General features: G+C 41.5%; 1 protein-coding gene across 1 annotated transcript in view; it reads left to right on the top strand.

Moving 5' to 3' along the window:
• The first annotated feature begins 14578 nt into the window (after positions 1 to 14578).
• The window catches only part of SGCG (sarcoglycan gamma), a 108671-nt gene continuing 97235 nt past the window's right edge, over positions 14579 to 26014 (top strand). Inside the window, exon 1 of the mRNA XM_075139929.1 lies at positions 14579 to 14677. The gene's annotated coding sequence lies outside the window, so the exon portion shown is untranslated. The remainder of the gene's footprint in view (positions 14678 to 26014) is intronic.

Genomic DNA, 26014 nt, shown 5'->3' with positions numbered 1-26014 from the left:
AATTAAACTAATGCAGGTTCCTCCTATGGAAATAATTTAATAGTCAGTTGCCACAAATACAAAATTGCAATCCAGTAAGACTTTCTGAGCATTGAGTCTGTCAGGGAATGAGCTCTGGGACTATGGTTCCTGGCCAGAGCACTGTCATTTTCATATTTCCGCTTACCTACTTCTAAATCTTTTGGGACAGGAAACATTTTTCTTGTGTGCCTTAGCTCTTTTTTTTTTGTTGCTCTCATGCTTGCTTGCTTTCTGGGAAGGTGCATGCTGGTACTGAATGAAAAAACTATTCTAACAAATGAACCTCCTGAATCACAGGATTTAAACAGTGTTTTAAATGCTTTTATATGCTTTTATTTCAAATGCAGATTAGATATACCTGCTTTATTATGTCAGAATTAAATATATCTTACGTTACTGAAAAATAACATTTAATGATAAAAGAAAATGGGGGAGCTTTTATATCTCTCAATCAGCTATACTTCTGATATATCTGTGAGTAGGTGTTCCTGGTTCCGGCTGGGACAGAGTTAACCCAGTAGCTTGGGGGGTGTGCTGTGTTTTGGGTTTAGTGCAAAAGGAGCGTTGATGGCCCATTGATGCTTTGGCTGTTGCTGGGTGATGCTCGCACCGGGAAGGGGAGCACAGCCGGGGTGGCAAGGCAGCTACTCTGCCCCCTGCGACAGGGAACCAACCCATGCCGGTATCAGTCGCCCCTATACAAAAAAGAAAATGCACAAGAAAATCAGCTCGTCTAGTAAGAGATGAAGATGAACCAGGGCCATCACGAGAACAGGAGGAGGAGGAGGCAGAACCCGTAAATGAGATGGTAACCACCCGATCCCTATCCCTGGATGAGCTGCGAGATATGCGAAAAGACTTCAGCCTTTGTCCAGGCGAGCACATCATCACCTGGCTGCTCCGATGCTGGGATAACGGGGCCAGTAGCCTGGAATTAGAGGGTAGGGAAGCCAAGCAGCTGGGATCCCTTTCTAGGGAAGAGGGGGCATTGACAAAGCGATTGGACAAGGGGCACAAGTCCTCAGCCTCTGGAGGCGACTCCTGTCAGGTGTGAAGGAGAGGTATCCCTTCAAGGAAGATGTTATATGCCACCCAGGCACGTGGACCACCATGGAGAGAAGTATCCAGTATCTGAGAGAATTAGCTGTGCTGGAAGTGATTTATGATGACCTGAACAACGAGCAGTTACCCAAAGACCCAGATAAAGTCAAATGCACCTGACCCATGTGGCGGAAGTTTGTACAGAGCGCACCAGCATCGCATGCAAACTCATTGGCAGTAATGATCTGGAAAGATGGAGAGGAACAAACAGTGGATGAACTGGCTGGCCAACTCCGGCAATATGAAGAAAGTCTCTCTTCCTCCCTATGGGCCTGTGTCTCTGCTGTGGAGAAGTTGTCCCAGGAGGTCCAGTAACTCATATGTCCTACTCCCCACCTGCACGAGCCAGTGTCTCAGCCATTAGGAGCAAGCGTCCCTCTGCTCAAGAGAGGAGACATAGTGGGTACACACCCCGGGGCACCCTGTGGTTTTACCTGCGTGACCACAGAGAGGACATGAGGAAGTGGAATGGAAAACCTACCTCAGTCCTACAGGCACGGGTACATGAGTTGCAAGGAAAAAAAACCACAAAAGGGGGTTCTTCCAGGAAAACTGCTGCTCCAGTCTCCAGTGAGTTCCCCAGACAGAGTAGAAGGGCTGATTCCACTTCCGACCTTAATAAAGGGACTTCTGATTCATACTTACAAGAAGTGGATAGCGAAAATGATGACCAGGACTACAGGGGCCCTGCCTCCAGCCAGGTGGAGGAAAGGGGCAACCGGGTTTACTGGACTGTGTGGGTTTGATGGCCTGGCGCATCAGATCCACAGGAGTGTAAGGCTCTCGTAGACACTGGTGCACAGTGTACCCTGATGCCATCAAGCTATAAAGGGGCAGAACCCATCTGTATTTCTCGAGTGACAGGGGGATCCCAAGACCTAACTGTATTGGAGGCCGAAGTGAGCCTAACCAGGAGGGAGTGGCAGAAGCACCCCATTGTGACTGGCCCAGAGGCTCCGTGCATCCTTGGCATAGACACCTCAGGAGAGGGTATTTCACTGACGCAAAAGGGTACCGGTGGGCTTTTGGTATAGCTGCCCTGGAGATGGAGGAAATTAAACAGCTGTCTACCTTGCCTGGTCTCTCGGAGGACCCTTCTGTTGTGGGGTTGTTGAAGGTCCAAGAACAGCAGGTACCAATCGCTACCACAACAGTGCACCGGCGGCAGTACCGCACCAACCGAGGCTCCCTGATTCCCATCCATGAGCTGATTCATCGACTGGAGAGCCAAGGAGTGATCAGCAAGACTCGCTCACCCTTTAACAGTCCCATATGGCCAGTGCGAAAGTCTACTGGCGGGTGGAGACTAACAGTAGACTATCGTGGCCTGAACGAAGTCACGCCACCACTGAGTGCTGTCGTGCCGGACATGCTAGAACTTCAGTATGAACTGGAGTCAAAGGCAGCCAAGTGGTACGCCACAATTGACATCGCTAATGCCTTCTTCTCAATCCCTTTGGCAGCAGAGTGCAGGCCACAGTTTGCTTTCACTTGGAGGGACGTCCAGTACACCTGGAACCGACTGCCCCAGGGGTGGAAACACAGCCCTACCATTTGCCATGGACTGATCCACACCGCACTGGAACAGGGTGAGGCTCCGGAACACCTGCAATACATTGATGACATCATCGTGTGGGGCAACACAGCAGAGGAAGTTTTTGAGAAAGGGGAGAGAATAGTCCAAATCCTGCTGAAGGCCGGCTTTGCAATAAAACGAAGTAAAGTCAAGGGACCTGCACAGGAGATCCAGTTTTTAGGAATAAAATGGCAAGATGGACGCCGTCAGATCCCAATGGATGTGATCAACAAAATAACAGCCATGTCTCCACCAACTAGCAAAAAGGAAACACAAGCTTTCTTAGGCGTTGTGGGCTTTTGGAGAATTCATATTCCAGATTACAGCCTGATTGTAAGCCCCCTCTACCACGTGACCAGGAAGAAGAACGATTTCAAATGGGGCCCCGAGCAACAACAAGGCTTTGAACAAATTAAACGGGAGATAGTTCAGGCAGTAGCCCTTGGGCCAGTCCGGGCAGGACAAGATGTGAAGAATGTGCTCTACACCGCAGCCGGGGAGAATGGCCCTACCTGGAGCCTCTGGCAGAAAGCACCAGGGGAGACTCGAGGTCGACCCTTAGGGTTTTGGAGTCGGGGATACAGAGGATCCGAGGCCCGCTACACTCCAACTGAGAAGGAGATATTGGCAGCATATGAAGGGGTTCGAGCTGCTTCGGAAGTGGTTGGTACTGAAGCACAGCTCCTCCTGGCACCCCGACTGCCGGTGCTGGGCTGGCTGTTCAAAGGGAGGGTCCCCTCTACACATCATGCAACCGATGCTACGTGGAGTAAGTGGGTGGCACTGATCACACAACGGGCCTGAATAGGAAACCCCAATCGTCCAGGAATCTTGGAGGTGATCACGAACTGGCCAGAAGGCAAAGACTTTGGAATATCCCTAGAGGAGTAGGTGACGTGTGCTGAAGAGGCCTCACTGTATAATAAACTACCAGAAAACGAGAAGCAATATGCCTTGTTCACTGATGGGTCCTGTTGTCTTGTGGGAAAACATCGGAGATGGAAAGCTGCTATATGGAGTCCTATACGACAAGTTGCAGAAACTGCTGAAGGAGAAGGTGAATCGAGTGAATTTGCAGAGGTGGAAGCCATCCAGCTGGCCTTGGACATTGCTGAACGAGAAAAATGGCCAGTGCTTTATCTCTATACTGACTCATGGATGGTGGCAAATGCCCTGTGGTGGTGGTTGCAGCAGTGGAAGCAGAACAACTGGCAGCGCAGAGGTAAACCCATCTGGGCTGCCACATTGTGGCAAGATATTGCTGACCGGGTAGAGGACTTGGTTGTAAAAGTACGTCCCGTAGATGCTCACGTACCCAAGAGTTGGGCCACTGAAGAACACCAAAACAACCAGCAGGTGGACCAGGCTGCTAAGATCAAAGTAGCTTAGGACTGGCAACGTAAAGATGAATTATTTATAGCTCGGTGGGTGCATGACACTTCAGGCCACCAAGGGAGAGATGCAACATATAGATGGGCTCGTGATCGAGGGGTGGACTTGACCATGGACACTATTGCCCAGGTTATCCATGAATGTGAAACATGTGCTTGCAATCAAGCAAGCCAAGCAAGTAAAGCCTCTTTGGTATGGAGGATGATGGTTGAAATATAAATATGGGGAGGCCTGGCAGATTGGTTATATCATGCTCCCACAGACCCGCCCAAGGCAAGCGCTATGTGCTCACCATGGTGGAAGTAACCACAGGATGGCTAGAAACATATCCTGTGCCCCATGCCACTGCCCGGAACACCATCCTGGGCCTTGAAAAGCAAGTCCTATGGCGACATGGCACCCCAGAAAGAATTGAGTCAGACAACGGGACTCATTTCCAAAACACCTTCATAGACACCTGGGCCAAAGAACATGGCATTGAGTGGGTCTGTCACATCCCCTACCATGCACCAGCCTCTGGGAAAATCGAACGATACAACGGACTGCTAAAGACAACACTGAGGGCAATGGGTGGTGGGACATTCAAGCATTGGGACACACATTTAGCAAAAGCCACCTGGTTAGCAAGCACTAAGGGATCTGTCACTCGAGCTGGCCCTGCCCAATCCAAACCCTTCTGTACTGTAGAGGGGGATAAAGTCCGTGTCGTGGATATGAGGAATATGCTGGGGAAGACAGTCTGGGTTATTCCTGCCTCTGGCAAGGGAAAACCCATCCGTGGGGATTGCTTTTGCTCAGGGACCTGGGTGCACTTGGTGGGTGATGCAAAAGGATGGGGAAGTCCGGTGTGTACCTCAAGGGGATTTAATTGTGGGTGAAAATAGCCAATGAACTGAATTGTATGATGTTAGTTACTATATAATACTGTATGTCGTCACTTCTATGCTTACTATATGCCATATTAACAGTATTACGGTAAGAATAACCCAGATTAATATAGGATGAACTCCGATGAAACTGAGCAAAGTGCAACGATGGTAGAACCGGACGAGCGCCCTGAACTGTCCTCAGCATGCAACTGTCCAACACCACACACCATCTCTCCTGCCCTGAAAAACTGTTATGACAGCTGGAACCCGAAGTCACGGGCTAAATGAACTCAACGGATGTTTTAGAGGGATGGCCCATGGACTAAGGGAATGATAGAATCATAGAATCATTAAGGTTCGAAAAGACCTCTAAGGTCATCGAGTCCAACCGTCAACCCAACACCACCATACCCACTACACCATATCCCTAAGCACCTCATCTACATGTCTTTTAAATACCTCCAGGGATGGTGACTCAACCGCTTCCCTGGGCAGCCTGTTCCAAGGCCTGATCACTCTTTCAGTAAAGAAATTTCTCCTAATGTCCAGTCTAAACCTCCCTTCGCGCAACTTGAGGCTATTTCCTCTTGTCCTATTGCTAATTACTTGGGAGAAGAGACCAGCTCCTACCTCGCTACAACCTCCTTTCAGGTAGTTGTAGAGCGCGATGAGGTCTCCCCTCAGCCTCCTCTTCTCCAGACTAAACAGTCCCAGTTCCCTCAGACGCTCCTCATCAGACTTGTGCTCCAGGCCCTTCACCAGCTTCGTTTCCCTTCTCTGGACACGCTCCAACACCTCCATGTCCTTCTTGTAGCGAGGGGCCCAAAACTGAACACAGTATTCGAGGTGCGGCCTCACTAGTGCCGAGTACAGGGGCACGATCACCTCCCTACTCCTGTTGGCCACACTATTTCTGATACAGGCGAGGATGCCGTTGGCCTTCTTGGCCACCTGGGCACACTGCCGGCTCATGTTCAGCCGGCTGTCAACCAGCACCCCCAGGTCCTTTTCCACCAGGCAGCTTTCCAGCCACTCTTCCCCAAGCCTCTAGCGTTGCCTGGGGTTGTTGTGACCCAGGTGCAGGACCCGGCACTTGGCCTTGTTGAACCTCATACAATTGGCCTCAGCCCATCGATCCAGCCTGTCCAGATCCCTCTGCAGAGCTTCCTACTCTCCAGCAGATCAACACTCCCACCCAACTTGGTGTCACCTGCAAACTTACTGAGGGAGCGCTCAATCCCCTCGTCCAGATCATTGATAAGGATATTAAACAGAACTGGCCCCAATACTGAGCCCTGGGGAACACCACTCGTGACCGGCCACCAACTGGATTTAACTCCATTGACCACTCTGGGCTCGGCCGTCCAGCCAGTTTTTCACCCAGCGAAGAGTGTACCTGTCTAAGCTGTGAGCCACCAGCTTCTCTAGGAGAATGCCATGGGAGACAGTGTCAAAGGCTTTACTGAAGTCCAGGTAGACCACATCCACAGCCTTTCCTTCATCCACTAGGCGGGTTACCTGGTCATAGAAGGAGATCAGGTTGGTCAAGCAGGACCTGCCTTCCATGAACGCATGCTGGCTTGGCCTGATCCCCTGGTTGTCCCAGACATGGCTCGTGAGCGCCCTCAAAACGAACTGCTCCATAATGTTCCCCGGCACCGAGTTCAGTCTGACCGGCTTGTAGTTCCCCGGATCCTCCTTCCGGCCCTTCTTGTAGATGGGCGTCACATTGGCAAGCCTCCAGTCATCCGGGACCTCCCCAGTTAACCAGGACTGCTGGTAAATGATGGAGGGTGGCTTGGCAAGCTCCTTCGCCAGCTCCCTCAGTACCCTCGGGTGGATCCCGTCCGACCCCATAGACTTGTGAGCGTCCAGGTGGCGTAGCAGGTCATTAACTTCTTCCTCTTGGATTAACCTTGGATAAACCCTGCTCGGCATCCCTGTCTTCCAGCTCAGGGGGCTGAGTACCCTGAGGATAACTGCTCTGACTATTAAAGACTGAGGCAAAGAAGGCGTTGAGTACCTCGGCCTTATCCTCATCCTTGGTGGCAACGTTCCCCCCTGCATCCAATAGAAGATGGAGATTCTCCTTGGCTCTCCTTTTGTCATTAATATACTTGTAAAAGCATTTTTTGCTGTCTCTCACGACAGTGGCCAGGTTGAGTTCTAGCCGGGCTTTTGCCTTTCTAATTTCCTCTCTGCATGACCTAACGAGATCCGTGTACTCTTCTTGAGTTGCCTGCCCCATCTTCCAAAGGTGATAAACTCTCCTTTTTTTCCTGAGTCCCAGCCAGAGGTCCCCATTCAGCCTGGCCGGTCGCCTTCCCCACCCATTCTTGTGGCACATGGGGACAGCCCGCTCCTGTGCCTTTAAGACTTCCTTCTTGAAGAACGTCCAGCCTTCCTGGACCCCTTTGCCCTTCAGGACTGTCTCCCAAGGGACCCTCTCAACCAGTGTGCTGAGCAGGCCAAAGTCCGCCCTCCGGAAGTCCATGGGAGCGGTTTTGCTGGCCCCCCTCCTTACTTCACTAAGTATTGAGTATTCTCTCATTTCATGGTCGCTAAGCCCAAGGCAGCCTCCGACCACCACATCTCCCACCAGTCCTTCTCTGTTCGTGAACAGCAGGTCAAGCGAGGCACCTCCCCTAGTGGGCTCGCTTACCAGCTGCGTCAGGAAGTTATCCTCCACATGCTCCAGGAACCTCCTCGACTGTTTCCTCTCTGCCGTGTGGTATTTCCAGCAGACGTCCGGAAAGTTGAAGTCCCCCACGAGAACAAGGGCTAGCAACTGTGAGACTTCTGCCAGCCTCTGGTAGAATATTTCGTCTGCCTCCTCGTCCTGGCTAGGAGGTCTATAACAGACTCCCACCATGATATCTGCCTTGTTGGCCTTCCCCCTCATCCTTACCCACAAGCAGTCGACCTCATCATCACTATCATTGACTTCTAGACAGTCGAAGCACTCCCTAACATACAGGGCTACCCCACCGCCTCTCCTTCCTCGCCTGTCCCTTCTGAAGAGCTTATAGCCATCCATTGCAGCACTCCAATCGTGAGACTCATCCCACCATGTTTCTGTGCTGGCGACTAAGTCATAGCTACCCCGCTGTACAATGGCTTCCAGCTCCTCCTGTTTGCCGCCCATGCTGCGTACATTGGTGTAGATGCACTTGAGCTGGGCTCCCGATTTCTCCCCCAACATTGGCGTGCCACCCCTAGGCTCTTCTCTAATGAATATCTAGTGATATCTCTGTGTGCGTATATATCAAAAGGCAGGAAAAGTAGTGGTGACTAATTGGAATGTATGGGAAAATGTGAGACTTGGGCATGATGTAGATGGTATAGAATAAGGGGTGGATACTCTCCTGGTTCCGGCTGGGACAGAGTTAACTTTCTTCCCAGTAGCTTGGGGGGGGTGCTGTGTTTTGGGTTTGGTGTGAAAGGAGCGTTGATGGCCCATTGATGCTTTGGCTGTTGCTGGGTGATGCTCGCACCAGGAAGGGGGAGCACAGCCCGGGTGGTGGACCCAGCTGGCCAATGGGGTATTCTATACCATGTGACATCATGCTCAGTATAAAAACCAGGTGTGTGGGGGGACTCACCCCCGTTCGTGACACGCAGTCGGTGGTCGGTGAACAGTTGCATTGTGCATTGCCTGCTTTGTGTATTCTGTTATTGTTGTTGTTCTCATTGTTATTATTACTGTGCTACTTCGTTTTATTTGAATTCTTAAACTGTTTTTATCTCAACCCGGGAGCTTTCCTACTTGTGCCCTTCCGATTCTCTCCCCCATCCCACCGGAGGCGGGGTGAGCGAGCGGCTGCGTGGGGTTTATTTGCTGGCTGGGGTTAAACCACGACACCTTCACATGGAGTATAGCAGTGAGCACAAAGTACACATGCAGCTTTTCACTTGCTGCCTCACTACGTAACCTCTTTAAAGGATCATACAGAAGTAAACCCACAGAAATTAAATAGTTTTTAATCAAATTGTGTGAAGATGCAACCCCAGCAGAAGATACCATTTAACATACCCCAAAAAAGAATCCCAACTAGCCCTCTTGTTATAGTTTGAATCTGTTTTATATAAATTCATTTTGTGCGTACGTTAATTTGAAAAGAGAGTGAGTAGAGCAGGTGAACAGGAGGTGAAGAAGGTTCCTGTCCTGGAGCCACTAATGTACTGGGGAGGAGAGTCCAGGTGACAGAATGTGGCAAAAAAAGGGATAGAGAAGAGGAGTGTGGCAGCAAGGAACTGTGAGAAAACAGCTGAAGCAGGGATTGAAATACTGCTGGGATGATCAGGCAATAGACCCACAGCCAGCTGTTCATGCTCACAGATAGAAAAAATTCCTAGAAACCAGACACAACTGACATGATGGGCAGTTGTATACTTATTTATAAGTCCTTTTATTTTTATCTTGTCTTGCGTAGTCATTTTCAGATATTTCTGTTTTAGTTTATTCTTGTTCATACTCTAATAAAACATAAATATTCTGTGTTTCAAAGCTGTTTGAACCTCCTTATAGATACCATGTAATGAAACAGTCTAGGCAGATCTCCTTTAAAGCCTTGTATATTTGGAGGTCCTGTGTTTATATTTCAAAAGGTTCCTATTGGAGTATTTTCCACCTTGTTTAAGTAACTATTTAAAACAATTACATTTTTATAGCTTTAATAGGTGCAACAGTAACTTTCAAATGTTTCTTTCTATTTATATGTGAAATATTAAGTCCTCCTTTGGCTCACTGTTTTGCTCAGGTTTAGAAGATGACAACCCTTTCTAAATATTCACCAGAGCCCTATTCTTAGGAAGGAGCAAGGGCTCAATCTATCAATAAACGGCCTGCTGCCCTATCCCTTACAAATTTAAAAAGCACATCAAACATAGCCAATTCAAAATGCTTTGTTGGGAAACACTAGAAAAAATTGTTTCCAACACTTCTTGTTTCATATCATATTAGAGCCTCTAACAGCAGTGGGAAGTCAGGAAAATTGGAAAAAATCTCTTTTGAAAAGGTGATTTTTCTGTTGTATCATTATCAAGCTCACAAGTGACTAACATGCCCAAGAACAAGAATTGAGAAGAATTGGACATTTTCCCTTAGTTCTTGGAAGTCCAGAGCTGTCTGGTAACTAATTACTTTTTATATTTTCTGACCATTAATAAAATTACCCCCGACTTTAATTCCTTGACAATTTGGTTGGTTTTGTTTTTTGCATTCAGTGATTCTAATAGATAAATATTTGCATGTGATTTTTTTTTTTTTTTTTGCATTTGGTAATTCTAATAGGTATATATTTTCATGTAAATTTTACTTTTTTTTCCAAAGTATGTGCCATTTTGTCATTAATGTAAATTGCTTTTGCTGTACTATTTGACCTTTCTGAACCTTTATCAAAGTATCTTTTAATATTTCATGTGGCAAAACTTCTGTTTCTTCTGGAATTATACATCCTAATTTTAGCTATATTTACTGTTTGCCACATAATTACAGTTTTCAGCAGTAGAGGACTTCTATTCTTAGTTAACTTCATTATTAACTACCTCTTGCAATGCAATTTTGGGGATACAAGAGGCTTGGGGTATCTTGTTTGTTTTTTTAAGGAGGGAGTGTGCCTGACACTGACTAATTTTAGGCCACAAAGAGAAAGATAATGCAAATGAAGTAAGAGCATGATTCCAGTACTAGCCAGATACTCTTTTGACTGCACAGTTGATCTAAGAATCTATTTTGTGACTATAGTATATAAGCCTCTATGGACACATACTGCCTTTTGACAAATAATCAGAGAAAATCTAACATGGAGAATTAAAATACAGCTAAAATTTCATTTTATTATTAACTGTAAAATTCTTGTGTGGTACTTTATTTCTAAGATAAACTCTGTTTTCCATAGAGGCTAGAATATCCTTCTTTTGCCCTAAATGCCCTTTACTTAACAAATCCTTATCATACTCTCTAAACATGTCACAGACTTGAAAATTATCTGAATAAATTAGAGAAGTTGATACAGATAGGATCAAATGGCTTCTATGTCTGTTTTAGTTAGATGAATTAATTAAACTGATAGGTGATAGTCATTGTCTTCTCCACCATTGTATTATCTTGTACTTTGAGGGACGAGCAGATGTTCTTGAAATCTTGTAGGTATACATAGAATTTTTGTCAAAATCCTAATTTTTTGCTCTAAAAAAAAAAGTGACATCTTTTATTGGCAAAATATTCAAACCACAATTTACCTATCTTTCCATTGTTTTTTCATGGCATAAGTTTGCAAATACTCCTAGTCAATCAAGTGCTGGTATGAGTGGACTCATACTGAATGTGGAAGATAGATATGTTTGCTTAGTTACTTTTCCAGGACTAAGTCGTCAGTCATTGGCTTTCAAAATCCAAATGAAAAGGAGGTTGGCAGTTTTTGGTGAGGAACGGGACATCAGCATTCTTGAACTGTGAAGATAATTACTTAACTTAGAGAAAGACTTAGTTTTTCTACAGATGCATGAAACCCCATAATTGAAGTCATTGTTCATTATACTAATGCATTCTAATGCTAGATGGAATTTTATCATTGCAACAGAAATCTTTTTTATTATTTTTCACATAGATTTTGGACTAATACTTATTTCTCATTTACTGTAAACTCTGCTGTCATGAACATTTGCAGTCCAAACAGGCGTTGGGTGTCCAGTGTTTCATTTTGTTCCACAATTTTAATCTGAGTGGATTTTGATCCATTACTTGTAAGATGTTGTCAGTTAAAGTAGTCAGGAGGGCAATTCAGGAATATATCTTGTTCTTTCCCCATACTCATGAAAATTTTTACTTTCTCTTTCCATTCTTTGCATTTAAATAGGAAGACAACTGCCTTCAGATGATACAGAACTCACTGACAGTTGCTCTTCCTTCAGTCCTACTTCATGAGAACTTCAGAAGATACTGAGGTATTTTTTTGTTCTTTTCATTTTTAGAATTTCTACTTTGCTGATATTAGATAGGTAGAAGAGCAGACAAAAGACATCATGAATCTAGATCAAGAAGAGTAATCATATGTGGAAAATAACACAAAAGTTCTGTCTGTAAGGAAAGCTACTGAGTGATATAAAATAGAATGGAATAGAACAGAACGGAATAGAACGGAATAGAATGGAACGGAATAGAATAGAATAGAATAGAATAGACTATTTCAGTTGGAAGGGACCTACAATGATCATCTAGTCCAACTGCCTGACCAGTTCAGGGCTGACCGAAAGTTAAAGCATGTTGTTAAGGGCATTGTCAGGCTTGGGGCATCGACCACCTCTCTAGGAAGCCTGTTCCAGTGTTTGACCACCCTCTCGGTAAAGAAGCGCTTCCTAATGTCCAGCCTGAACCTCCCCTGGCGCAGCTTTGAACCGTTCCCATGTGTCCTGTCACTGGATACCAGGGAGAAGAGATCAGCACCTCCCTCTCCAGTTCCTCTCCTCAGGAAGCTGTGGAGAGCAATGAGGTCGCCCCTCAGCCTCCTTTTCTCCAAACTAGACAAGCCCAGAGTCCTTAGCCGCTCCTCACAGGACATGCCTTCCAGCCCTTTCACCAGCTTTGTTGCCCTCCTCTGGACACATTCAAGGACCTTCACATCCTTCTTAAATTGTGGGACCCAGAACCGCACACACTACTCCAGGTGAGGCCGCACCAACACTGAGTACAGCGGGATAATCACCTCTTTTGACCGGCTGGTTATGCTGTGTTTGATGCACCCCAGGATGCGGTTTGCCCTCCCGGCTGCCAGGGCACACTGCTGGCTCATAGTGAGCCTGCTGCCGACCAGCACCCCCAGACCCCTTTCTGCAGGGCTGCTCTCCAGCCACGCCTCTCCCAATTCATACTTGTGCCTGGCATTACTCCATCCTAAGTGCAGAATCCAGCATTTGGACTTCTTAAATTTCATCTCATTAATCATAGCCCAATGCTGTAATCTAAACTAATCTAATCTAATCTCTTTCTATAGCTGGACACTAGGTTAGTCAATCTTTTTTTATAAATTGAGAAATCAAATAATTACAAATATGCCAAAAGGAAATATATTAAAATTAAGGTAAAATGCTGCTTTTTTGGGGTCTCTGTCTAGTTTTATCTGATCCTCTGCTTTTCTCCAAGAATGAACAAAAAATTTTGCAGAAAATCCTTGGACATGAACACCCTATCACCTAAATAATGACTAAATAATGAACCCTTCAAAACTATCTAGCATTTATAGGTTTATTCCTCTAATACTTACAGGGAATTTCAATTGAAGGAAAGCTTTGGTGTTAACACAATATACAAATGCTTTCGTTCCAGTTTATCTTTCATAAATCCATGATATTAAATATAAAACTTGTTTTAAAGATACTGATAATATTGTATTATGAAAAATATTTGTCATTTTTGTCAGATACCAGTTAATTAATTCCTTTGTATAGAAAAGAACTTCTCCATTTGTATATGTAAACAGAGTCTGATAAAGGATTAATGGTCACAGAATTCATAAAGGGAAAAAAGTAACTTGTAAGCCTCTGATCACTTGGATTTGTGTCAGTACTAAATTTATGATCTACAGCTGTTAAATGTCTGATAGGAGCTTCATCTTCTAAAGCATGATAACAGTGTGAGTGCATGGCTAGAAAACAGGAAATGTTGTGCTTTGAGAAATGAAATTGTCCAAACGTATGGATGGTGATTGCAATGCTTCACACAGCACAAAACTTTTATTCTGTAAATCTTACAAATGTGTGTTCTAATGCTTTTTAAATTGCAGACAGCTACCAGCACAGATTCTAAAATATTGTAGGTTGAACAGAATGTCTGTTGGTCATTGTTTGTATAGTCAGTCTAATGTAAGCAGTGCCAGTCTGGAATTCTTGTTTCTGCATTTGAGAACTCAAAGCTGAAATGGCACTGAAAAAAGATGTCTCATAATTTCTATAATATCTTAAAATATGTAATATATGCAACTTTTTTTTTTATAGCTCTTGGTATTTATATGCATTTTTCTTAAATACCAAGAATGGTTTAACTTTTTGGAAAGGTTGGTAATTGTTAGTGTATTTATTGTATATAAGTCATATGTGCTATTATAGGTATATTATAATATATGTATTTCCTTTTTATAAAGAGACTTTATATACCAGCCAGTATAGATTACAGTTAGAATAGTGTTAGCATTAAAATTAAAAGTTTTCAGAAAAATGACTATTAAAATTCAGTGGAATGTTACATATGGATTCAGAAAAGAAAGCAGAAGTCCTTTTTGTTTGTAATTTTGCATTGTGTGCTGTTAGCAGCTATGTCAATAGTTTTTACGTGCAGATTCTATGACGTGCTGCATGTTCTCAGATTTTAATAAAGCAGTTGGCATTATGTGACTGGTTGGGCCATTTTGGTATGCATTATGGATTAGTTATGTCTTACAGTGGGATAGTTCATTTCTGGAGTCAGTACACAACCATTTTAGCAGTAGAATTAGCCGCTTATGTCACAGATTATAATTAGCTGTGTCTGTATGCCAAAGCAACAGGATGGAATGCAAAACACAGCCAAACATGTGAACGAATTTTCTTCCAGTGATATTTGTCCAGGCCTAAAATATCTTCCACTCCAGATTTGAAAGTAGTGGAAAAGTTAGGCAGTTCTCTCTTGGGAAGAAACTGATTGTAGTTTATTCAGAAATCCACATTGTTTCAGATCTCTAAAGTAAGTAACAATATTTTAAATTTCTTTTTATAACTGTATTAAAATATTAGCATATTAATAATTGAGTTGTTTTTTTGTTTGTTCTTTACTTATTAGATGGATGTATTGAGCTTCTCCCCCATCTGATTTTCTGTGCAATGTTTCAGGCTCATTCTGTCCTCATTTAAGGATCATGTTGCTGCTTATGTGATTTGTTTTAGGACCTAAATTTAAGTGTTCATTTTTATATACAATTACTATTTTAGATTCTGATAGTTTAAATATGCATGGTTTTACAATTAAATGCAGTATTAAGTTGCATAGTTTAAACTTGCACTTGTGTAATATTAAGAAGCTAACTTTCAGTACTTTTAAAATCTTTTACAATATCATATGACTATACAGAGATATTACTGTACTTACATAAATACCTGATTTGCAGTAATAAACCTTTGATGTTTGTAGTTCTAAATTTTTCTCAGTTTACCTATCACATATTGAAAGTTAAATTTAGTCAAGAATGGAGCTATGCTTCTGCTGAACACTTCTTTTTGGCTTGACAGTGTGATAATAATCTTCCGTCTGAGGAACTATTACCAAAATCAGTTCTAACTTCTTTGAAGCGTACTTGAATTAATATGGAGTGTCCAACTATGTGTATTCAGAACTCCTTTTAGAAGTTTGTAGTCTCCTTGAATTCAAATACATTTTCTCTTGGATAATTTCACTGGCTGAAAGCAAATTACTAACTAGGTATCAGTGGATTACTGACTCATTATCAGATGATTTATTGGATGATACTTGGTGTCTCTCTCCACCAACAGGTGCTCACACTGCATATTTAATCATGCATCAGAGTGAGCACATAAGTTCCTAAAACAGAATATTGCCGAAGTGTAGGAATGTGATTTGACTGCACCAACACTGGTCAGCTAGGCTCCTTTTATAGAGATATGGGTGGTTTCACCGTATCTATCTTAAATCTCCTCCTACTTGAAGAGGAGATAAGTCATGTCCAAGAAGCGTCTGCCTCTCTCCATTGTCTGTGGAGGGGGCCTAAGTAAGTATGGCTAATGTTATCTGTGTTTGGTGAGATGAATTCTGGCCTGAATAGCCATACCCAAATGAGTAATCCACATGAGTGAACTACGGTAACTTCGTGCTGTAGAGCTCTGAAAGTTTGCAGTCAGTTAAGATTTTGGAAGTTTTGGTTGTGATGCATAGTCACAACTGATGCCACTTTGGCTGAGATGAATGTCCGTTTATCTTCTAAACAAATGTGATCTTCACATATTAGATATAGACCTCCTTTCCATTACGTAATGAAGAACAAATGGTCCTAGAATACCACCAAAGGGTAAGAACACTGCGTGGAGTTAAATTAAAAATAAAAGGATCTAAATTAAGCCCAGCATTAGAGGGAACCATTTAAAATCTCTTTTCTAAACCTTTACATTTTTGCTAATAACATGCAACTTTTTCCTGGTTGAAAACTCAGTGGTTAAAAGCAGGTTATATTTTAGTTTTTATTCATAATCATAAGGCTTTAGTAACAATATGAAGATACAATATTCATCCTTACTGTAATAGGTTTGTAATTATACAGATACGTGTGAGTATACTTAATGTTGAGAATACTCATGCAAAAATGTATGTTTTAAGGTAAGGGAAAAGAGTTTTGGAGGAACAGTGGAAAGGAAGAAATGCATATTTTGTATCATACAAACCCAAGCCTCTGTAAAAAGACACAGAAAAGTTGTCTGGGCAAGATCCTCTTGCTTGAAATAGCCTTGTGAGATTTATTCCTTCCTGTGAAAAGTAATGCCTTTTACATGAGATACAAATCCCAGGTCCTGACCTCTTTTAGTTTTAATTATTTTCATGACTTGGAATTAAGAAAGCTGGATTTCCGGTGGATTTATTTCTCAAAGTTGGTTGTCTTAGATGTTTGATGAGCAGTGACTGAAGATTTTCCATAACAGAGACATTTACAAGGTCTTTCTCTCATACAGGTTTTCTGATATCTAATAAGGTCTTCTTGCCCATTGCAGTCTCTTAGTGGAGACATAAATGGGGTTTTTTCTTCTGTCTCATATTCAGAAAGTTTGTAGGAATGTAGTATTTCTGAGACCTCTACTTGTCTGTTGAATTTGGTTAAAATTGGCCAAGAAGATCAAAAGCTATTGTAGGAGGGAGGGAAACGAATGGGAGACAGATGATTTAGACAGTGACACAGAGTGTGGTTGGTTTTTTATTTATTAAACCAGGCTAAAAGCATCATAGCAGTTTGGATAACAGGTTAATTCAATATCCTGGTCAAATTTTCAGCGTGGGTAACAATATTGTCACTATTTAATTCATCTGTAACTTTGGCTACCTGGGCCAGTCGTCTTATTAAACCTTTCTGTATATCTTCCAAAAGCTGTTAAACAGGTGCTGCATTTCATGCTGTGGTTGGTTGTGTTTCTGTGGTGGATGAAGTACTACTTCTGTATAAGAACGTGAAGAGGAATATAAACTAAAGTACATCAATATTTTTAAAAATGGAGTATGATATGTGCTAAGTGTTGGATGTTGCTGGTATTAGCCATAAAACACATGGTTTTCACTAAGACATACAGTATGTTTGTTTATTTGTGTGTGTGAATATGTATATCCTGAAGATTGTCTGTAAGAATCATGTATATATGTATTTTCAAGAATGGGTTGTAGAGGTGGAATTGTCTTGTAGGAATGCCTGTTAAAATTCTTCAGTTCCTTCTTGTTTATTTGCTGCGTGGTCAGTGCTCTGAGGAACAAAAGAAGTCTTTGTACCTTTTCTTCGCCTTAGCTTTTTCCAGTAGTGCGAGTGGCAGATACTAAATTTTATACAGACTTTTTGCATCATTGGCTTATCAGATCTGGATACTATTGGCTTTCAGAAAAGACTGGCTGTGTAGCGTACATCAGCCTCTATTTCAAGTTGAAGTTTCACGGAGGTCCTACTTTGAATTACAAAGCTGTTAGACCTGGCTATGAGAAGTGTGCAGCCTCTGTCAGTGATGGCTGCTGATGGAAGGAGACATCTCTGCAAAATTCCACTGCACCCAGTTTCCTCAGTTTTGAGGAAAAGGAGATTGAAGTGTAATAAGTAAATAAAAATTATGTTATGGTCACTCCGGACTGCTGAAAGCAGAATAAAATGGAAGTAGTTCTTAAAAAATAAATGCACTGGAATGAAGCTGAGTCAGCAGAGCGCAGCTATGGCAATGGACCCTAACTGCAGACTGGGCTGCATTAGTGAGGCTGTAGATGGCAAGCTGCATCTAAAGGTCTGTTCCAGTCCAGCATTGAACTGGAATAGATGATCTGCAGAGGTCCATTGCAGCCTAATTTTTTTCTGGGATTTTCAGAATTTGTTCAGAAAGATTTTCCTGAATATTCTCTTTATTATTATTTACCTACTGGTGTTGATTACTCCCCTGGTTGTCTTACTAGCTGATCCAATCTGCAATGTTTCAGATTTCATGTCTACTTTCAGTTTGAGGAGGGCATTGCAAATGAGATATGTCATGGGAGATTGGTAGCTAGCAGTATTCTCAAATCCCTGTTGGGCCCCCGTAAAGTTCCTATAAATCAGTAAGAATTGACTGTAATATGGGACTTGAATTTTACGTGGAAATACAAGGAAAGAAATAGATGGATTCAGATTTTAAAGCCAAAAAAGTAACAGTGAGGATTATTTTAATATCAGCATTCCCTGTGAGCTGACAAGTCACAGGAGGATATTTGGGAGACTGGCAGAAAAGGTTGCAGTTATTGTTTGTCTGAATGGAAGTTTTCATAGTAGGGATAAGAAAATTATAAGATAGATTTCAGTATGTGGAGGAGGAAGAGGTTGATTGGGGTTTGGCCTGAGTGCCAGACGAGAGAGAGAGAGCACGGTGAACACTCCCAAAAGTCAGCATGGATGAGGCAGACGAGGCTGTGTCAGGTTTGATTCACTCCACATTCCTGTAATAGTGTCCTGATAAGCTTTGTACCTTCATATTACACCCCAAGGCTTGTAGTATATATTCTGGTTCTACAAAAAGACAGTAATTTTTGAGGGCTAAAGAGGTGGAAGTTTACCCAGAGGGCACCCAGAGCCAAGTTTTATGTAGTATGGATAGATGTAGTAGAGAGTTTTATGTAGATGGAGCCAAATTTCTTCGGGATGGGCAGCAAGACCAGTATAGGAGATGATAGTCCTATGCTGCCCATGCTACTCTTCAGGCTATTTTTCTAGTCTCAAATGCTCAAACAGACCTGTTGAAGGGCCTATATGCCCCAAAAAATTGTCTACTTTTTCAGTCCTACTGTTTGGTATAATAAAAGATATTTCTTTTAGCCACAAAACTTTTCTTCCCTGTAACATTCTACTTTTAGTTTTGTTATGTTATGGTAGGTATTTTCCGTTTAATGAAAATACTGAAGAAGGCTTCTGAAAACTGTTATCTTGCTTAAACACAGAACTGCATTATGAAATAGTATATTTCATTCTGCATGGTTTCATGAGTCATTTAATAATTATGTTCAATGCATGTGTGAAGATAATGCTTTCAAACAGAAATGCAGTTCTTATATTCATGAAGTTGTATCAGACTATTAATGTATTGTCATAACAGAGAAGAAACTATCTATAAGCTATATTTGATAAAACCACTATTTGTGTTTATCTGAGTACCCCACATTCTTATTGAATTGTGTATTTCATTTAAATTCTGTTAGTAACAACTTTCACCATCTGTGAAAGTACTTACTTTTTTACATTTAGATTCATGTATTTTATTAATTTTGCTTTTAGTTAAACATCTATTGAATTGATAGTTGTGATTCACACTTGGTGATTTGTTTGAACAGTTTTTAGTCATGTTTATGGAAGACAAAGCCGTATCCTGTTAGCCATATTGAAAACATCTAAAATGCTATTTAAATTAAGAACATTAAAATTACTGTCTTCCTGTATCAGAAATCCTCAGGTACCTAGTAATGTATGACTTCAACTCAGGAAAAAATTCAAAACTAGCATTCAAAAAATTATCTAGAAATAAGCTTTGCTTTAGGATTGTTTAGTAAGTGAAGCATATAAATGGCTAGAATGTAAAATAATGAAAACAAAGGCAGCAGAAAGCAAAATTATTCTCTCTTCCTTTGCTTCATCAGAAGATTCCATCTTTTGCTACCTTTCCCTTCTCTGTGACTGTCTTCAGCATTCCCTGGGCTCGCTCTTCCCATATTTTACAATCTCCACTTATGTCTCTTATGTTCGTTTCCTGAGTGTACCCACTACTTAAACTTTTTCTCTTATCCCCGAGTGTCTACTCACAATATTCAATTTACTGTACTTAAATTATACTGTGGAGACTTTTTCTTTTTTACATGTCTGATTTCATATTTTGTTAATTCACAGCTAAAAAGAAATGAGAATATTTACAAGACAATTTACTTTACTTTTGTACACTAGAGGCTAACAAAAATCTCTCAGTTGTCCTTATATTGAACTAAAGCCTTTCTGATGCATCATTACCTTCCAGAAATGTGTGTAAGGTTGTTCTTCAACTGCCAATTAAGGAATCAAAATCTATCCTAGGCAGAGTTTAGTTGCCCAGATTGTAGAGAACAGTCCAAACCACCTGCAAACCTGGACTAGGTGAACCTGCAGAAACTAAGATCTAGCATCATTTATCTTTATTTTGGCATTAGAAACTTGCATACTTTTCCAGAATTTGAGCTTAGGAAAGCCTGATTTGCAGCTCTTTCTCTTCCTGGAGAAATGCTTACATGAGAAGTCACCACCACTGTTCTGGGATTAGTGAAATGTTTACTGTAGGGACAATTATCAGAGGACTTTAATCAAATATAAATGCTTTGCTGCCTGCCTCTGACTCACAATGGAGCTTATCTGCCAAACATATCAGATGAGGATGTTTTTAAACATACGTGGGACCTCTTATTTATGCTGTTGTAGAACTTGCTTTTCCAAATAAAGGCTTTGCTAGACTGTAAAGCGGATTTGGGGATTAGTGATCCCTACACAGTGAAGTAAGTTGTTCTTTTGAAATAGGGGTCTAATCCAGCCTACAGTGCAGGTAGTAAGCGATCTGAGCATGCACAAAAGCCACAAAGAACTTTTCTTAACTGTGTATCAGAACCAGTACCTCAGCATGAGCTGCAGTTTTCTTTGGACCTACAAGGAACAGTTTAGGGAATTGGTCTTAACGCCTTTAATACTGTTTTCATGTCGTGGTTTAACCCTAGCCAGCAACTAAATACCAGGCAGCCGCTCATTCACACCCCCACCCTGGTAGGATGGGGGAGAGAATCGGGAGGGTACAAGTAGGAAAACTTGAGGGTTGAGATAAAAACAGTTTAATAATTGAAATAAAACAAAATAGAACAGTAATAATTACAATGATAACAACAATAACAGAATATACAAAGCAGGCGATGCACAATGCAACAGCTCACCACCCGCCAACCGACGCCCCGCGTGTCCTGAACCGTGAGAGCCCCCCTTTCCCAGACCATGCCTCCTAATTATATACTGAGCATGGCGTCACATGATATGGAATACCCCATCGGCCTGCTGGGTCAGCCGCTCCGGCTATGCTTCCCGTGCACCTGGCAGAGCATGGGAAGCCGAAAAGTCCCTGGTGCAAGCACACTCAACAACAACCAAAACGTCAATGAGCCATCAACGTTCCTCTCATACCAAACCCAAAACACAGCACTCCTCCCGCAGCTACTGGGAAGAAAGTTAACTCTGTCCCAGCCGGAACCAGGACATGTCACAAACCATGGTTAAAAATTTCAAAGCTCTGGAGCTAGTCTCTTTCTCATTATTTATGGTGAAAACTGCAAATAATACTGCAGTGGATGCATAGGTAGCAAATAGCATGCTGGTATTGTTATTAGACTTGCCTGATACAATATTCCTTTTTTTTTTTAATGTTCTGGATTGGTTGTCTGTTAAGATCTCAGACTACAAAAACTGATTGACATGTCAGGCACTATTGTCTATATTTCATGAGCAAACAATGTCTAATTTCAGTTAAAAAACACAAGTTATACTTGTGCTCTATGAATGTCTTTTCCTGTGTATGCCCAAAGAATAACTTTAGAAACTACAGGCATACTTCCTGGAGAAGGTAATGTGCTTGTTGTTTGATCCAGATAGGAATTTTTTTCAGTCACCCAAATAAGGATCTTTAAAATGAAGAAATATGCCAAAAATAAGTCTTACTTTTCAGCTTACAGTACTTGATTTACATCAGTAAATCAACTTTAATTGAAAGTTAAGAATTTTAATAATAACCACTTATTTCCATTTCAGATTAAATACTTTCTATGAAAAATTCTACTTTGAGATACAAGGAGTATGTATGTTATGTTGAATGAGCGATTTTGCTCTTAGTTTATTTTGGAATGCATACAACATGTACTTCCTGGTTTTGTTTATGCTTCACTTGTTTTTACAGCTAACTGAAAGATCAGCTATGTCTTTCCTATTGGTTTTAATCCAAGAAGTGGCATACTGATCAAAAATGTTACTTGCACGTTTTGCCATGTTCTTCATCTTCTGTGTTTCTTGCATTGCATTATTGCTATGTCATGGTTGCTGAAGAAACGTAGAGTCGGTTGCTGCCTAAACAGTTGAAGTCAACATCACCAAAAAAGGCTTATGTAGTACATGTCTTTTGATGATTTCCTTATGTGTCTAGTACACATTTAAATTAATCTGGTTTTCCCCTGTGTAAATAAAAATGAGTAATAAAGCTGTTATGACCAGGACTGCAATGCAACAGAAGCACATCAGTTTGTGTTCATTGACATTTAAAATTCATCAGAAAAGGGCAGAGATTTAAAATATATAATGAGACACAGTGTACATAGTAAAGCATTTTGCTTCCCTTGCTACTGAAAAGGAAAGTGAATTTTGAATTTTTAGTTTAGTTTCATGTGACTTTTCAAAAAAGGTATAATTGTGACTTTTTAGATGCAAGGTCAAATTACTCTTCTTTCATATTTTTTAAAACATATCTGTGACCAATCACTTCAATTAGGGAGGGAAGACGTGAGGATAAATTTTCATCTCTAGCCTCTGCATCTAGTTCTATTCCTTGTTTCTTTGCTGTATTTTCACTTCACTATTCAAAAAAAGCTTCACAGAATAGCAGTATAACTCCATTTACTATGTGAAATCATTTAGCAAGGCTAAATAAACAGCTTTTCAAGGTCCTCAATCAACATAGGAAAGCACTACAGAAAGGAGTTACCTGTTCTGTAATTGTGCTGAAGTCTACTGTATGAACTGGAAGTATGCCTCTAAAGAGATAACAGCATGCTACCTGGAAGTAGCACTTTCATAAAAGCAGCAGCAAGAACAGGAAAAAGAGAAAAGGTTATGCCAATGCATAAGTCTGTATGTACTTAAATAGAGCCGTTTCCTTTTGCTCTTACAGAGTACTTCTTCCCAGCACTGAGGACATGAAATACTTTTCCTGAGAACAACATTGAGGATAATGTTAAAGGACTTTTGCTAAAAGCTCTGTCCAAGCAGGACTTGCATTAGGAACAGTATTTCTACAAGATACATTTTGGCTTTGCTGGTAATCGTTGGATGATAGAAAGGATCTGCTATCAAACGCCTAGAACATAAAAAGATATCTTTTTTAAAAAAGTATTTTTAAATAGAAAAAGATGTAATTGCTTTTTTTAAAAGTATTTTTTGAAAGTATCTAAAATTATTATTTGTCTGGTAGGCACCCACACAAGATTATGATAGCAGAGATTCTTTTATGATTTGTCTCCATCAGAGGGATTGCTTTTATTTCCTTCACATTTATAAAGAACTTCAATCCTTTCAGTATGTTCAACAACCCCAATAAAGATTATTTCCCCATTCCTCCCCGAGTTAGCTTAGCAATTCTGGCACACCTGTCACACTACCCCTAAGTATATAAATAACCAGAAAAAACATGACAAATGACAAAGAAGTTTTTAAAAAGTTTATGCCTACCTGTGTTTTGAGATTCCTGGTGTTGTCTCCAGTGAAGGAAAATTGAAAGCCACAAAAACAATTCTTATTTGCATTTAATGGTTCTTAAGAAATGAAATTTTGTACACAGAAACCTAATCTTCACTGCAACTCATAATGACAAACTACCAGATCCTGTCTGAAGTATGCAAAATGAATTATTTGTGTTTCTGTTAATTGTGGAAGAAACTGTAGTATTTTCTGTGCTAGAACCCCACTTTATGGGGTACTCGTCAAAGGATCTATTTCAGAATAAAAGGACTATAGAAAAAGCTTATCTATAGGGGACATGTAGATAAAATATATAGTAATGTTCAAAATCAGAAGATATTCACCAAAGACCTCTGAAAAAACTCAAGAATAAAATAAATGAACTATTAATGGTGATAAAAGGCCAGCTCGAAAGACTGCCGAATCTAGATTAATTTAGATTGGAAGAGGCCTCTGGAAATCATCTAGCCCATCCTCCTGCTGTACTTGACAGGGAATCTGTAGCAGGCTTTTAGCAGAACATCACTTGTCCTTTGATCTGTCCTTTGATCTTTCTCATAACCTGAATGTCTCCTTTTCTGTTTCAAAGCAAAACTGCATGCATTTGACTCAGCCCTTTGCACACAGTGCAACCCTCTTCCTCCTTGCTTTCCCAGCCTTTCTTTCCTGAGTGCTTGTATCCATCCATTGCAGCACTCCAGTCATGCAGGCTATCCAACGTATTTCTGTAACTCCAGTGGGATCATTGCTCTGCAGCTGTGCATGAATTGCCCTTGTTTGTTTCCCATGCTGTGTTCATTCATGTCCATCCAGAGATGGACCCCAGTCATACCACTTTTATAAGCAAAGGGAAAGAGCCTTCTCCATCATGCTGTCCCCTGGATGCTTCTTTGCTGCCCCTCATGCATTCATTTCTCTTAAGGCTATAGCAACCCTCTCCTAATGTACCTAGTTTAAAGCTTTCCTCACTAAGTTAGCAAAGATGCTATTGCCCAACTTGGTCAGATACATCGTATCTCTTCTCAACAGTTCTTACTCCTTAAAGAGGCTCCTGTGGTCACAAAAGCCAAAGCTCTGCCTCTGAGACCAGCTAAGTAGTAAGGTGTTAACATGCCGGATATGTCTACTCCTATATGAACCTTTCTATTTCACTGGACGGATTGAGGAGAAAACCAGCTGGCCCTTATACCTTTTACCCCTCTCCCAGAGCTTCATAGTCACTCTTCACGTGCTCACCCTTAGAAGTATCATTGCTGCCCACGTGATGAGCAGCAAGGGCTGGATAAGCCTCAGAAGTCTCCACAATATCCTATATCTGATCACTCAGCAAGCAGCAGAACTCCCAAGACATCAAAGTCAGGTCAGTGGATGGGTGCCTCTGTCTCCTGCTAAAGGAAGTCTCCAATGACTATCACCTACCAGTTGCCTATGCAGGTTGCCACTCTCTATCTTTTTTTTACTTCGCTGAAGGGCATTTCAAGACTGAATGATCGGAAAAGAAAATGACAGATAAAATTCAGTCTAGGTAGATGTGAGGTTTTGCAGACGGGGAGAAAAAAGGCCTTCAAATGGAAAGTGATGGTATCTGAGCTATTACAACTTCATAGTGAGATCCTGGGGTTGTGATGGATGATTCATTGAAAACACCAGTTCAGTGCCCACTAGTTGTCAGAAAAGGAATTCATGGGGAAACGGTAGAGATCAAAAGAGAATACATTGTACACCTCCATAATCTACCTGCCTTTTGAGTCCTGTGTGCTGGTTTTGTTCCTCCTCCATCTCTGAACTGGGTAAGTTAAGAGGAAGGTAATAAGGAATAGCACTGCTTTCCTGCAAGGAGGACAACACAACCTGCAACAAGGAGGACAACAAGAAAAGAAATGTCCGGGATCAGAGAGAACAGTATGATGGAGATCTGTAAGGCGTCTTCCATTCTTTCATCAGTATCATCTTTTAGTCACCATCAGAGAGAGGCTATTGAGCTAAATGGACTTTGGTCTGCTCCAGTATAGTCCCTTTTATGGTTTTAACCTCATAGATAAGATAATAAACATAAAAAATGTTCTTTGATTATTTGTGTAGGTCGATTTGTTGTTATCATGTGGGACCTACTGATGGAATAGGATATAGTAACACAAAGCAGCTGAAGCAAAATTGAAAAAATATTTCTGAAAATTTATTTTAATTACACTGGTCATTAGGTTTCCTAATATTTTCTGAATATTTGATTTTGGTTTATTATTTATCACATATTCTGTTCTTGTAGGAAAAGTATGTGTTTTAAAATAAAACCTGTTTGTAAAAGCTAT

The sequence above is a fragment of the Calonectris borealis genome, chromosome 1, assembly GCF_964195595.1.
Source record: "Calonectris borealis chromosome 1, bCalBor7.hap1.2, whole genome shotgun sequence".
NCBI lineage: Eukaryota > Metazoa > Chordata > Aves > Procellariiformes > Procellariidae > Calonectris > Calonectris borealis.
The sequence above is the reverse complement of the archived record's forward strand: the minus strand, read 5'-3'. Positions and strand labels throughout refer to the sequence as shown.